Source organism: Podarcis pityusensis (genome assembly GCF_964106645.2).
Source record: "Podarcis pityusensis genome assembly, chromosome: 6".
Classification (NCBI taxonomy): domain Eukaryota; kingdom Metazoa; phylum Chordata; class Lepidosauria; order Squamata; family Lacertidae; genus Podarcis; species Podarcis pityusensis.
Genome location: NC_138030.1, coordinates 12863299 through 12877203, shown reverse-complemented (window position 1 = coordinate 12877203; position 13905 = coordinate 12863299). Strand labels below are relative to the sequence as shown.

Here is a 13905-nt window from a genome sequence, read left to right as displayed (position 1 = left end):
TTCCCTTATTCCAGCGCCGTTTCCCGCTGCTTCCCGCTGCTATCCCAGATTGTTAGATATCCCGTAGACTGTCCCCGGGACAGGTGAGGCTGCTGATCCCTTATTTTCAAGGCTGCTGATCATAGCTGTCAACTGTCCCTTATTTGGTGGGAAAGTCCCTTATCCCAGCGCTGAACGACTGGGGAGTGGAGTTTGCATGTCTTGTGCCAATCAAATCGGCCGCGTTGCCTGGGGACTCGCCTTTGCTCAGCGCTTTCCAGCGGAGAGGTGATGGTGGTTTCCCTTGCTGCATCCCCTTTGCCGGGTTGCTGCGCTGTGGGAACCATCACTTGAGCCTTCGTTTGGCTGCTGGCTGGGTTTTCTGCCTTTGGCTCGGAGGGGCTCAGAAGTTGAACATACCTGTGTTCGGAAAATCCCTTATTTTGGCTGCTGGTCCCTTATTTTCAAATCTGAAAGTTGACAGCTATGACAGTAACATGTCCTTGCAGTGCCCACCCTACAGCAGCCTAATGTTCAGTGCCTCTGGCCATGGGTATTGCAGCTGGGGGCCACAGCAAATTGATGTGTCTGATTTACATATAAAGCCATATTTGCATCTTGTGGCCATGGACTTGATCAATCAATTCCCAAATAGTGCAAGGCTTGAAAAAGGAGAATATCCAAATAAAGCTTGTCATGTGTGTCAGAATTCCATAAAATTTCAAAGAAGGAGCAAAGTTCATTCTCTTGCAGCAAAAAAGAAAAATGAAACCGCTGGCATCTTAAAGACTACAGTAGGTAAAGGCAAACTTAAAGGAGCCCTGGATGGTTAAGTTTAGTCAAATGTGACTATGGGGTTGCGGCGCTCATCTCGCTTTCAGGCTGAGGGAGCCGGTGTTTATCCACAGGCAGCTTTCCAAGTCATGTGGCCAGCATGACTAAACTGCTTCTGGCGCAACGGAACATGTTGACAGAAGCCAGAGCACATGGAAACGCTGTTTACCTTCCTGCCACAGCAGTACCTGTTTATCTACTTGCACGGGCGTGCTTTTGAACTGCTAGGTTAGCAGGAGCTGGGACAGAGCAACGGGAGCTCACCCAGTCATGTGGATTCGAACCGCCAACCTTCTGATCAGCAAGCCCAAGAGGCTCAGTGGTTAGACCACAGCGCCACCCGCGTCTTAAAGACTACTGTGGCAGAAATCTACTTCATCTCTGTTTGAAACTGTTGAATAGTGGAAAAGATGGATGAAGGACACAGCTCTGTTGGATTCACAGCTCTTTATTGCAGCAGTTAGAACTGCTCCTGGAATCAGACTGACTGCATCCTAGCTGGCTGCTTTATATAATACTAAGTAACTTGAAACAGTCCCTTCATGGACCACTGCCTTGCCGTGGCAAAGGGGCTTGAATAACTCAGAGAAGCTATGAACTATGCCATGCAGGACACCCATGATGGACAGGTCTTGCGCTCCATGATCACTGCAGATGGTGACAGCAGCCACGAAATTAAAAGACGCCTGCTTCTTGGGAGAAAAGCATTGACAAACCTAGACAGCATCTTAAAAACAACAAAGGTCCGTATAGTTAAAGCTATGGTTTCCCCAGTAGTGATGTATGGAAGTAAGATCTGGACCATAAAGAAGGCTGATCGCTGAAGAATTGATGCTTTTGAATTATGGTGCTGGAGGAGACTCTTGAGAGTCCCATGGACTGCAAGAAGAACAAACCTATCCATACTTAAGGAAATCAGCCCTGAGTGCTCACTGGAAGGACAGATCGTGAAGCTGAGGTTCCAATACTTTGGCCACCTCATGAGAAGAGAAGACTCCCTGGAAAAGACCCTGATGTTGGGAAAGATGGAGGGCACAAGGAGAAGGGGACAACAGAGGACGAGATGATTGGACAGTGTTCTCGAAGCTACCAGCATGAGTTTGACCAAACTGCAGGAGGCAGTGGAAGACAGGAGTGCCTGGCGTGCTCTGGTCCATGGGGTCAGGAAGAGTCGGACACGACTAAACGACTAAACAACAACAACAAACTTGAAACAGTAACAACTCACAACTAGCTAACCAATCAGGAGCGACAGTTTTCAATCCTTCATTTACATACTGGTGGCCCTGAGTGAGAACTGCCACCAATGTTAATACATAACAGAAACATAAAAAGAAGAGTGAAGGGCTGGTGCTGCTGTGCCGGGCAGGGACTGGGCACAGAGGCTGCTCTTCAGCCACTGTGCCTGTCTGGCAGTGGCAAGAAATGGGTTAGCACACTCTGCCCCTGCTTGGGGGGCGGGGCACAGACACCTGCCCTGGGCACCAGCCGCCAGCCCCTGCCCAGCAGAACTTTAGCATGTCTTGGACCTGGGAAGCAACAATCAGCTGCCTGTCCAAAGAACCTGTCTACAGCATCTCTTAGCACTACGACAGACTCCGGCCTTGGCAAGACTAGAAGACAGAAATAGGCTCTTTTATGGCGTCTAGTCTGATACTCAGCAGCTTGGTTGGCCCTCCACTACACATTTTTAAGCCAGGATATTATAAAACTATCTGGGCAAGGAACACTGTCAGGCTGACTACACTTCTTGCCCTGCCTTTGCAGTGAAAAAGTGCGCACAATTACACAATGAAGATATCTGGATCCTTTTTTTTTTTTTTTTTTTGGAAGGTATGTTATATATCCAAAATGAAACCAGATTTATTTATTTTTTTTATAAGATATTTATTAAGATTTTTTAAAATATTACAATAAAGAAGAAAGAAAAAAAATAACAAAAATACAAAATAAAAATGGTTAAAAACACACAGATTTTCCATTACTTATTTTCCTTTAGCTTGTTTCCCGGACCTCCTCATACCTCCCTTTTTTGTATTCCACTTCAATCTGTTGGTTCAGCAAATCCTTACCCTCTTTAATTATCCTAATCCTTGATCTTAAAAATAATAGCATTAGATTTTTACCTATTTATAACCCTTTTTTCATATTCCCTTAAAGCATTACAGCTGGAAACCACTTAATTTCTATCCAACATCATTCTAACATTCATTAATTTTACAATGTTTCTGTAGATAATCTTTGAATTTCTTCCACTCTTCTTCCACCGACTCGTCTCCCTGGTCTCGGATTCTGCCAGTCATTTCTGCCACAGATTTATTAATAAGTTTAACTACATTTATAGTAACTCTTATTTTCCTGGCAGTGACTGATAAGTGACTGCATTTCAATTTGGGGAATGCAATAATAGGCTTTTGAGGGGTAACCATGTTACTTAGCTGTAGCAAAAATACAAACCCCCCCCCCCCCATTGTTGGGAAAACCCAGGTTTAAAAACAATATACACACTGTTTCTGACAACCTTAAGGTCAGGAGCAGGTTTCTGATTCTTCCAGTTCTTTTCGCTACACAATAGAATAAATGGACACAGTAAAAGAACGTTTCAGCTATCAGAACATATTGTCACTGACCTTAATGTGGTCAGTGACAAAGAGAAACTCCAGCATGAAACTGCTGAATTACACCTTACCCAGATGTTTAGTTAGATGTGTTTGGGTATAAATAGAGACAATGGTTAGCAGTCCCACTACAGATGCTGATTTACTCAGCAGGGCTATGATGTACTGCTGTCCTGAAGGGTCAGTGTGCTTACTTTGCATACATTTAAACTCTTTTTTTTGAAAATAATATTTATTACTTTTCCAACAATTTAAACACTACAAAGAAAGGAGGAAAAAAATGAACAATACAATACAATACAAAAACACTACATAACACTAACACATTAAACTAACAAAACAAAACAAAAACAGTTTAAAACACATCAAACAATTTCAATATCTTATCTTTCATTCACTTATTTCAATGACCTCCTCACACCTCCCTTTTTGTATTCCACTTCTATTAATTGTTTCAGCAATTCCTTTCCATCTTCCTCTGCTTTCTATCCTATAATTATCTTAACACATTCTAACCTTATTTTTCCCTTTAATACTCTATTAATCTATTTATACTTAATTCCTTATAACATTTCTACTAAAGCCATATAACTTCATTCCAACATTTTTCTAACATTCATTAATTTTACAGTATTTCTGTAAATAGTCTTTAAACTTTTTCCAGTCTTCTTCCACCGACTCTTCTCCCTGGTCTCGGATTCTGCCAGTCATTTCCGCCAATTCCATATAGTCCATCAGCTTCATCTGCCATTCTTCCCGGGTGGGTAAATCTTGTGTCTTCCAATACTTCACGATGAGTATTCTTGCTGCTGTTGTTGCATACATAAAAAAAGTTCTATCCTTCTTTGACATCAATTGGCCAACCATGACCAGGAGAAAGGCCTCTGGTTTCTTCAGTAAGGTATATTTAAATACCTTTTTCATTTCGTTATAAATCATCTCCCAGAATGTCTTAATCCTTGGGCATGTCCACCAAAGGTGAAAGAATGTACCTTCAGTCTCATTACATTTCCAACATTTATTATCGGGCAAATGGTAAATTTTTGCAAGCTTGACTGGTGTCATGTACCACCTATAAATCATTTTCATTAAATTTTCTCTTAGGGCATTACATGCCGTGAATTTCTTAATCGAATTGTTAATGTCTGTACTTTTTGTTTTTCACTGTCATTTGTCTCCAGCCTCTACACGCTATCTTTCTTTGTACCCATGGGTTAATAAGGATTATACTTTCTGCATCTGAAAAAGTGGACTCTAGTCAACAAGGGGTTATGACATGGTAACTATGTTAGTGTTGTTTTTAGCTAGGTTGTACACTCAGAATAGACCCACTGAAATTAAGCAACCTAGGTTAGTCATGTCCGTTAATTTCAGTGAGTCTACTCTGAGTGGAATTGACGTTGGATACACAATTCTTAGTCTTTAATAATAATAATAATAATAATAATAATTTATTTGTACCCTGCCCATCTGGCTGGGTTTCCCCAGCCACTCTGGGCGGCTTCCAACAAAGATTAAAAATACATTAAAATGTCACACATTAAAAACTTCCCTGAACAGGGCTGCCTTCAGATGTCTTCTAAATGTCAGGTGTTGTTTATCTCTTTGACATTGGGTGGGAGGGTGTTCCACAGGGCGGGTGCCACTACCGAGAAGGCCTTCTGCCTGGTTCCCTGTAGCTTTGCTTTTCACAGTGAGGGAACTGCCAGAAGGCCCTCGGCGCTGGACCTCAGTGTCTGGGCAGAACTATGGGGGTGGAGATGCTCCTTCAGGTATACTGGGCTGAGGCCATTTAGGGCTTTAAAGGTCACAAGACTCTTTGTTGCCACAAGATGCCACAAGACTCTTTGTTGCTTTAAATTCAAGCTTCTTAATTTGTGTGCTTGAAAATATGGGAAATAAGCAACAGACTTAAATGACCCTGGTCAATTTGAAATTAAAACACCCAGATTCCCCCCCCCCCCAATCCTTTAACTTAAAGTCCAGAGAATGAGGCGCCCTCACGGAGACCCCTTACATCCTCTTCAGATAAGAGAAATTAAAATTTAGTGTATGTACTCACCTCCTCTCAATTTGCAAAGAAATTATTTGTAGCATTGATGATAGAAAGCAGGGTGTGTTATTCTGACTTGTCGACACGTCCTAGCTTATGAAAGAGTTTGCATAAGCATGTTTGATTGAATTGTATAAACTTGTTGGCTCGGAAAGTGAGCGAGGAATTCAAACTGGACAGAGTAAACACAGTTAGGAAAGAAAGCAGCAGAAAAAGAAAAATAGAAGAGGTTTTATCTAGGGAAATAGCATGACGCTTAAGGGAGTAAAGGAAAAAAGTTGGCGAGCTTTGGCCTGATTGAAGAAACCTGAGCGAAAGGCAAATGATCATTATATTTGCATGTCTGATATGAAGAGCATAAAACTCAGATCTTTTGCTTTTATTCATACCAGATGTGAACTGTGGCGTCATGGGTCAGAAAAAGTGGAACTTGAGGAACTATCCATAATTAGCACCATACCTGAGGGGACTTGCAAGTCCTATACTGCAAGAAGAGTCCACATCCTGTCAGAACCGATGCTCCCTTGACCCCACAAAGCTGGCAAATGGTATGGAAATCAGAGCAGGAGAAACACAGAATGGTTAAGGAGAGGAATGGTTTAGTAAGAAAGATTAAAATAACCTATATTCTGAACTCAATTACGAGTCGTGGGTGGGTGTACTTCGTGAAATTCAGTGAAGCAGCCCGAGCTTAAATAGTAAGGAAATTTACAAGGCAGCAATTACTTGGCAACGCATTCTAAGGGCTTGAGATAATGTCTATGTTACAGGCACCGAGAAAGGACGAATAACATTTGAGTCCTCTTGGGAAAGGGATGCAAAACACAGGGAAGAAGAAGAAGAAGAGTTTGGATTTGATATCCCGCTTTATCACTACCCGAAGGAGTCTCAAAGCGGCTAACATTCTCCTTTCCCTTCCTCCCCCACAACAAACACTCTGTGAGGTGAGTGGGGCTGAGAGACTTCAGAGAAGTGTGACTGGCCCAAGGTCACCCAGCAGCTGCATGTGGAGGAGCGGAGACGCGAACCAGGTTCACCAGATTACGAGTCCACCGCTCTTAACCACTACACCACAGTCACACTGGAACTGGAAGCAGTTGCAGATGAGTCTGGTGTTACGAGTTTGAGGGTGCTAGGCATTTCTAAATTACTGGATTCAGTAAGTGTTAGAATTTATTGAAAGTCTGGGTTGTGCCAGACTAATCCCTGGATCTAACAAGTGTTAAAAGCTAATTAAGCCACACTAGCTTCCTCTTGAGGTGATAAGCCCCAGATGATGGGACATTAAAAGAACAAAGCATCAAAGCACTCTGCAGATGGATAGGCCCCTCTCTCAAAGCCAGAGTTTAGAGTAGAAAGTTAGGAGCAATGTGAATTAGAAGCTTAGTGATGGCACTGGGGGGGGGGGGGGAAGCAATATGAAAAGCTAGAGAGACAGAGCAACGGTTGATCTCAGTTTGAACCCAAGGGAGAAACGACCCCTTTGTGGTGTTAATGCCATGAACCCCTCCATTGCAAGCTCAGGTTGTATATGTGTGTAAATAAACTATATATCATAAAGATACCGTAGTCTCTGCTGTGCTTGATTGTTCCAAAAGGAAACACAGACCTTGGGTGAGCTCCTGGGACTCCCGGAATCTTGCACCGCTTGGAGAGTGGGGTCGCATCCAACACTATCTATGACAACAGATACACACAGTGGTGGATGCATCCCACTGCCTAGGGGCCAACCAGGAAGCGAGATTTGTAGGACATGATTTTGCCAACAAACAACACATGTGAGAGTAGAGGATGGGGCACCAAGTCAGATAATGCGTTTAGCATTTATAGAGCACTTTTTGAAGGGCAAAAAACCTCCAACAACTTTCACAAGCAGTTGGTCCCTTACCTTTCTCACCCGACCTGGCCACAGTGATCCATGCGATGGTCACCTCCAGGCTTGATTACTGTAATTCGCTCTATGCGGGGCTGCCCTTGAAGCTGTCTTAGAAACTCCAGCGGGTGCAGAATGCTGCAGCGAAGCTCCTCACAGGGTCTCTGCCATGGGAGTATATTGACCCAGTGCTTTTCCAGCTGCACTGGCTCCCGGTGGAGTACAGGGTCAGATTTAAGGTGCTGGTTTTGACCTTTAAAGCCCTTCACGGCCTAGGACCCTCTTACCTACGGGACCGCCTTTCCTGGTATGCCCCACGGATGACCTTAAGGTCCATAAACAGCAACACCCTAGAGGTCCCGGGCCTTAAGGAAGTTAGATTAGCCTCAACCAGAGCCAGGGCTTTTTCAACACTGGCTCCGACCTGGTGGAACGCTCTGTCTCATGAGACCAGGGCCCTGCGGGATCTGATTTCTTTCCGCAGGCCCTGTAAGACAGAGTTGTTCCGCCTGGCCTTTGGCTTGGAGTCAATTTGATTCCCTCCCCCTCTTTCTTTTTCCTTTCTCCTCCTGTGATGAGGCTGCATTTTAATTGTTTTAATGCTTTAATGTTGTATTTTAATTTTGTTATTAGGTTGTATTCATTCAACTCGTTTTTATTATTGGTTGTTAGCTGCCCTGAGCCCGACCTTGGCTGGGGAGGGCGGGGTATAAATAAAATTTATTATTATTATAACCATGTTTGCAGATCACGGTTAAACTGTAACTCCTGCTTTTGCTCCACCCTGTTTGCACTGGGAAGAAACAAGCCTCAGCCTCTGCCTTAGTGTTGTGTCTCGGACCAGGAGTTGCGGTTTGTTTCTCTCCAAGCAAACCACACTGATAAAACCAATGGCTTATTAGTTGTAATTTGTCTGGACAAACCAATCCGCAATCCCTAGTTTGGATGCTATCATCGAGCCTCCATGCGTTAGTGGGCAGGAGCAAAACAGCCCGGATGTTCACTTTCTCAGTGAACTGTTAACTGCTCTGCTGTTAATAACTCTATTCCGAACTTAAAAATGGAAAGCATAATGCTGGTGGTGAACAAAAGAGGTTTAAAGATTGTCTCAAGGCAAATCTAAAAAAAGTAGTATAAACACCAACAACTGGGAAACACTGGTCTGCGAGCGCTCCAGCTGGAGAACATCCTTTACCAAAGGAGTCATGGACTTTGAAGACACTCGAACTCAGAACGCAAGGGAGAAACGTGCTAAGAGGAAGGCACGCTTGGCAAATCCATACCGTGATCATCTCCCACCTGGATACCAATGTCCCCACTGTGGACGGATGTGTGGGTCCAGAATTGGCCTCCACAGTCACTTACGGACTCATTGTTAAAACAGTGTTTATGGAAGACAAACTTACTCGGCTATGAGTGATCGCCAAAGAAGAAAGAAGAAGCTTTGCTGTGACATGTGGAACAGGCCATTGTTTCAGTAATCCACTATTCTTTAAATCAGATACTTCTCAACTCAACACAGCCAAGTTTTCTCAGGCGTCCACTCCTACTGTGGTCCTTGGGCTTACTCCCAAGTAAGTGTGCACAGAAGGTTACCTCCACAGCTGTGTCACTTGCAGCTCCACTAACCTATATCAGTTGCCCAGAAAAGGATCCTGCACCCCAAGATGCTTCTTTCTCAAATCTTTCTCAGATCTCTCTAAACTGCTATTCTGTCAAACTCTGGTCTGGGAGACCTTACCCTTACAGGCAAAATGCCCATGCAGGAAACATCCACAGCCATTAAAAGAACATTAAGGTTCCTTTGTGTAGAATCTCTGGCTCCCATCCGAGTCACTCCTCCCCTTAGGGAAATACAGACAATCATTTCCAGCTTCACTTATCCCCAACGTTTGCCAGGCAGTTGCAAAATTTCAGTTTGCATGTTGTGGACATAGTGTGTATCTTGCTTTCAGTAAGGTCATTGATGAAGTCCCTCATGATACTCTTGCAGAGAAGCTGTAATATGTGAGTTGAACAAGGTAACTGTGAAGTGGATTTGTAGCTGGTTGGCTGACCGAACCCAAAGAGTACTAATGAATGGTTCCTCATCATCCTGGAATCAAGTGACAAGTGGAGTGCTGCAGGGTTCTGTCCTGGGCCTGTTGTTGTATAATGTCTTTATAAAAGACGTGGAGGAAGAAATTGAGGGGATGCTAATCAAATTAGTGGGTGACACCCAACTGGGAGGGGGCGCTAAGGCTACAGAAGAAGGAATTAGGATTCAAGATAACCCTAACAGATTAGAGGACTAGGCCAAAATGAACAAAATGAATTTCAATATAGGCAATTGCAAGGTTCTAGACTTAGGCTAGAATAACCACTGTGCCGATATAAGATGAGGGACATCTGACTTGCCCGTAGTACATGTGAAAAGGACCTAGGGGTCTTAGTAGACCACAAGCTCCACACGAGTGAGCAGTGTGATGCAGCAGCAGCAGCAGCAGCAGCAACAGCAAAAAAAGCTAACATTCTTCTAGACTGCATCAACAGAATTATGGTGTCCTAATCACGGGAAGTAATAGTGCCAGTGTCTTCTGCCTTGGTCAGATCACACCTGGAGTACTGTGAGTACTGTCCAGTTCCAGGCACCACAATTTAAGAAGGATATTGACAAGAGCTGGACATGTTCAGAGGAGGACAACCAAGATGATCAAAGGTCTAGAAACCAAGCCTTGTGAGAAATGGTTGCAGGAGTTGGGCATGCTTAGCCTGTCCAGTGTTTCCAAAACTTGGGTCTCGAGCTGGGAGTTGTAGTACAAAAACATTTAACAGAAGAAAAACTCGAGGGACCACTAGGGGCGCATCAGAAGATGGCTGACAATAACATCTCTCCGACCCACACGAGGTAAATTGGAGGCTGTGATGGGAGTAAATAGCCTCCCTACCCCCCCCCCCCAGATTGTGGTGGGGGACTGCCTTTCCCTGCTGTGCCCTATACCACCCCCGAATTTGTGGGGATGGGGGCACTAGGCACAATGCCCTCCTGTGGGATTTCGGCACTCCTGGACGCTGTCTCTGATCCGCGCCACTAGCTGCAAGAACTTCAAAAGAAACAATTTGGATGAAGCTAATGCACATATTTCAAGGAAGAAGGGGGAATAAAGACTGCTAACAGAAGAGATCTCTGATAAAACAAGGCGAGTCGGAGGAACAAGTATAGATCATGAGAAGATACGCCAAGACTCGGTATGCAAAGGGACGGATGGGGGAGGGGGAAAAAACTTTCCTTTCTTTCCTTATGTGATTAAACAAGAATCCCCCCCACCCACAAGTCAGAAATGTCGTTTTAAGGACTTAAGCTGTGGATTTAAGGCTGTGTGGAGATAAACTTTTGAACCAGAGCATGTTTTAAGAAGAGCGTGGAATGTATAAGGGCTTTGGAATGACGCAGTTAAAAATACCGTCGCCATATTGGGAAGTTCTGTCAGAGGACTTAAGTCTGAGAGGAGAAATGGAGAAATAGAGCTGTTTTTATATTGTGGATGAAACTCCTCAGTGGGACTTAAGAACGACAGTTCTGTAATTAATGATGGAAAGAGCGCTGTTATCTATGAAGGCGATGATATATGGAAACCATCTCGATTTGAGGACTGGAAGAACGGAAAAATTCACACAGGATTATTATTGGTGTTTATCGGCTTAAGGAGACTATCAGAAGAGATCATAAAGAAAAAAGAGAAAATATATGAACAAGATGTGATGTGGAAACAGCAAGATAAGTCTGGATAGAATTATGAACTTTGTTTGGACTGATTTGGACATTAACGCAGTAGCAAGAAGATGATCAGAATCCCCCTTCGGATCTTGAAATATGGGTTCCCTCAAGAAAATTTAAAATTCGGCTTTGTAATTTGGAATTTATGTGATGTGATTTGATTTGATGTGATTGGCCGGTTAATAAAAATTATTTTAAAAAAAAGAAAAGAAGAAAAACTCTAGTAGATAATGCTCAAGAGCAGGTAGTGTTGCTGGTGGATTTTGCAGGACCTATGAAATTCCTTTTGCAGGACCTAGATAAAAGCAACCTGGCCTCCTTCTGTTTCTGATATGCAGCAATCAGCAGACTTTTTTTTCTCAGTATGAAGGTACATATGCTAATCGCGGCACAGCAAACTAGTATTAAAGGAACCGTTACAGGATCTAGTTCAAAAGCTGGGCCAGCCTTGTTTCCAGCTCTTGAGTGGGGTTCTAGAATCCTTTGGGACACGTATAATCAGGACATTGTGGCAATAGCTGCCAACATGGTATTGTCTCTCATCAAGTGGTCATTATGAGAGGCCTAGTTTCTCTGATCCTGAAGGCAATGCATAGTCATCACGGAAGTACCGGTTGCCAATGCTACTGACCCAGTCCAACGAAGACCCTGGAGATCGGGGCTTCTGAAACTCTTCCCAAACTAAGCACAGTACATACCAAATAAATAAAGTATAAAGATACATTTTCTTGTAATTGGCTTCAGGAGGCTGTTGTATGTTTCTGTGCTCTGCTCTTTGTCTCCTCTCCACAAGCAAATATGTGACAATTTAATTAGCTACAAGGTCTTAAGCAATATGAACAAAAGCAAAGCTATATGAAGCATTGCAGCAGTTACTTGAGAGAACACACACACAGAATCCAGTGGCTTGGCAACCGTCACAGGCTCATCCATCTTTGGGTTCTAAATCTGGCTGTGAGTGAAAAAGACTAAAATCCAGTGCAGACATACTTTGCAGTAGGACCCATTCACCGTCTTGTACCCAGGTTTGGGTGGGTGGGTGGGGACCCAGTGCATGTTCTGCGCATGATGGTGTTTGCCTGGCATGCACCATGTGTGTGTGACATGTGCACAACATGTATCACCCGTGCAACACTGCATCATCAGGAGGAGACCAAGCACAGAGTCCAGTATGGGGCCGCTTCCTCTCTTGCGCTCAGGAGGTGTGAAACACTGAACTGTGCTGTGCTTGGCTCTGCCCCTCAGATATTGAGGGGGCCAAAGACACCTCCGCTCCAGGAGTTGGGATGCCTGGTCCCATCAATCTTAGAGGCATTTACATACATAAACCTGCATAGCATACGGCAGCAACTGTCCCAGAAACACCCCCCTCCCCACTGATGGAAGCTTTTAATTTCATCCATCATAGGCTCTTTGGTAGCAAGCAAAATGCTTTGCATTCTTGAATCTGTATCAGACCACCGGCCCATCTGTCTGGCCCAGCATTGTACCCTTGTGAAGTCTTTCCTGCTTGTGCTACCTGAGATCAATTAACTGGATATTGAATCTGCAAAGCATCTGCTTTGCAACTGAGCAATTTATCCTGTGATCTTCCTGTGTGTAATGTATTAGTTTGTAGATGAGAATCTGTAGTCAGGCCACCCTATGAGTTTTGGGATGGGTGAAAATTTGAATACAGTTGTTCAACAACCAAAGCCAACATTCTGGCCACCAAATCTCATGCTACCTCTCGTAGTATTACTCTGCTTCTTACATTGGGGTCTTCTCCTTGCTCTTTAGCAGTTCTGGAGTTGCAAAAGAAGGATCCAGTTATTGCCCTGCAAGTAAGAAAGAGACAAACTCCCGCCCCCGCCCCTTATGAATTATGGAGGAAAACAGATCCTTTTTACTTCCCCCTACAAAATGCGCCTGGACGGATTTGTCTGCAATTTGGCAGGCTTAGTCCACTCTAGAGGACTTGTGTGCCTGTAAATTTTATCCACTTTGGCCCAAAGGGAGAAAAGTTATTGCTTTTATACAGAGTGGCTCAGAACCCACACAGAGACTGAAGCGGAGAGAACTCAGAAATAGATCAGATTTTTTTAAGGCATAGAGATACAGCAGATCTTGTGCCCTGTGCATACTCCTAACGTGTACGTCTGAGTAACTAAAGATCAGGGCTTCTTCCCTCCTACTTCAAGGGGGAGGTTGGTTGCTGCCATTGTTAAGCACTTGGGAGTCAGAAACCAACTAGATCCTGATCTACCTTCTTCCACCACACTTTCATATTAGCTTAATGGTAGCTTGTCATAATACAATACCATACCATATTCAGCAACTGTACTGTATTTGAGGAGTTGTCCTCAGTGTTGCCTCCTGCAAAAGCCCCAGGCTTCCACAGCTATATGTAATCTGTGGCAAGAAGAATCTGGGCAGGTTTACGTTCCCTTGTCTGACACTGCGCGAAGCTAACCCAACTCCAATCAGCAGACAAGACAAAGAAGGTGCTGTGACATTTCAGACTTGTAAGGGAAACCCCCCTGATAAATACCAGGTCCCCCCCCCCCCAGGAAAGGACGGGATAACATTACACACTAAATTAAAACTACGGAAAAGCATATTTAGTCCTGTGGCAAGAGTTTTGCAATAGGCAGACCATATTAAAATGGGAATGGCTCCAAAATATTCAGGAACAAACTTATTGGCTGAACAGGGAGGGGGACGGATTGGACCAGTCAAAGGAACATTTGTGAGTACAAAGCTCTAATTTTTGGTCACTTTGGCGTGTGCGCTACTTAAAAGTAGAAGAACA

At 43.9% G+C, this 13905-nt stretch overlaps 1 long non-coding RNA gene across 1 annotated transcript in view; it reads right to left on the bottom strand.

Moving 5' to 3' along the window:
• Positions 1-4866: 4866 nt before the first annotated feature.
• The window catches only part of LOC308480336, a 104539-nt gene continuing 95500 nt past the window's right edge, over positions 4867-13905 (bottom strand). The window contains exon 2 of the long non-coding RNA XR_013988054.1: positions 4867-5104. This is a non-coding gene — a long non-coding RNA (uncharacterized lncRNA). The remainder of the gene's footprint in view (positions 5105-13905) is intronic.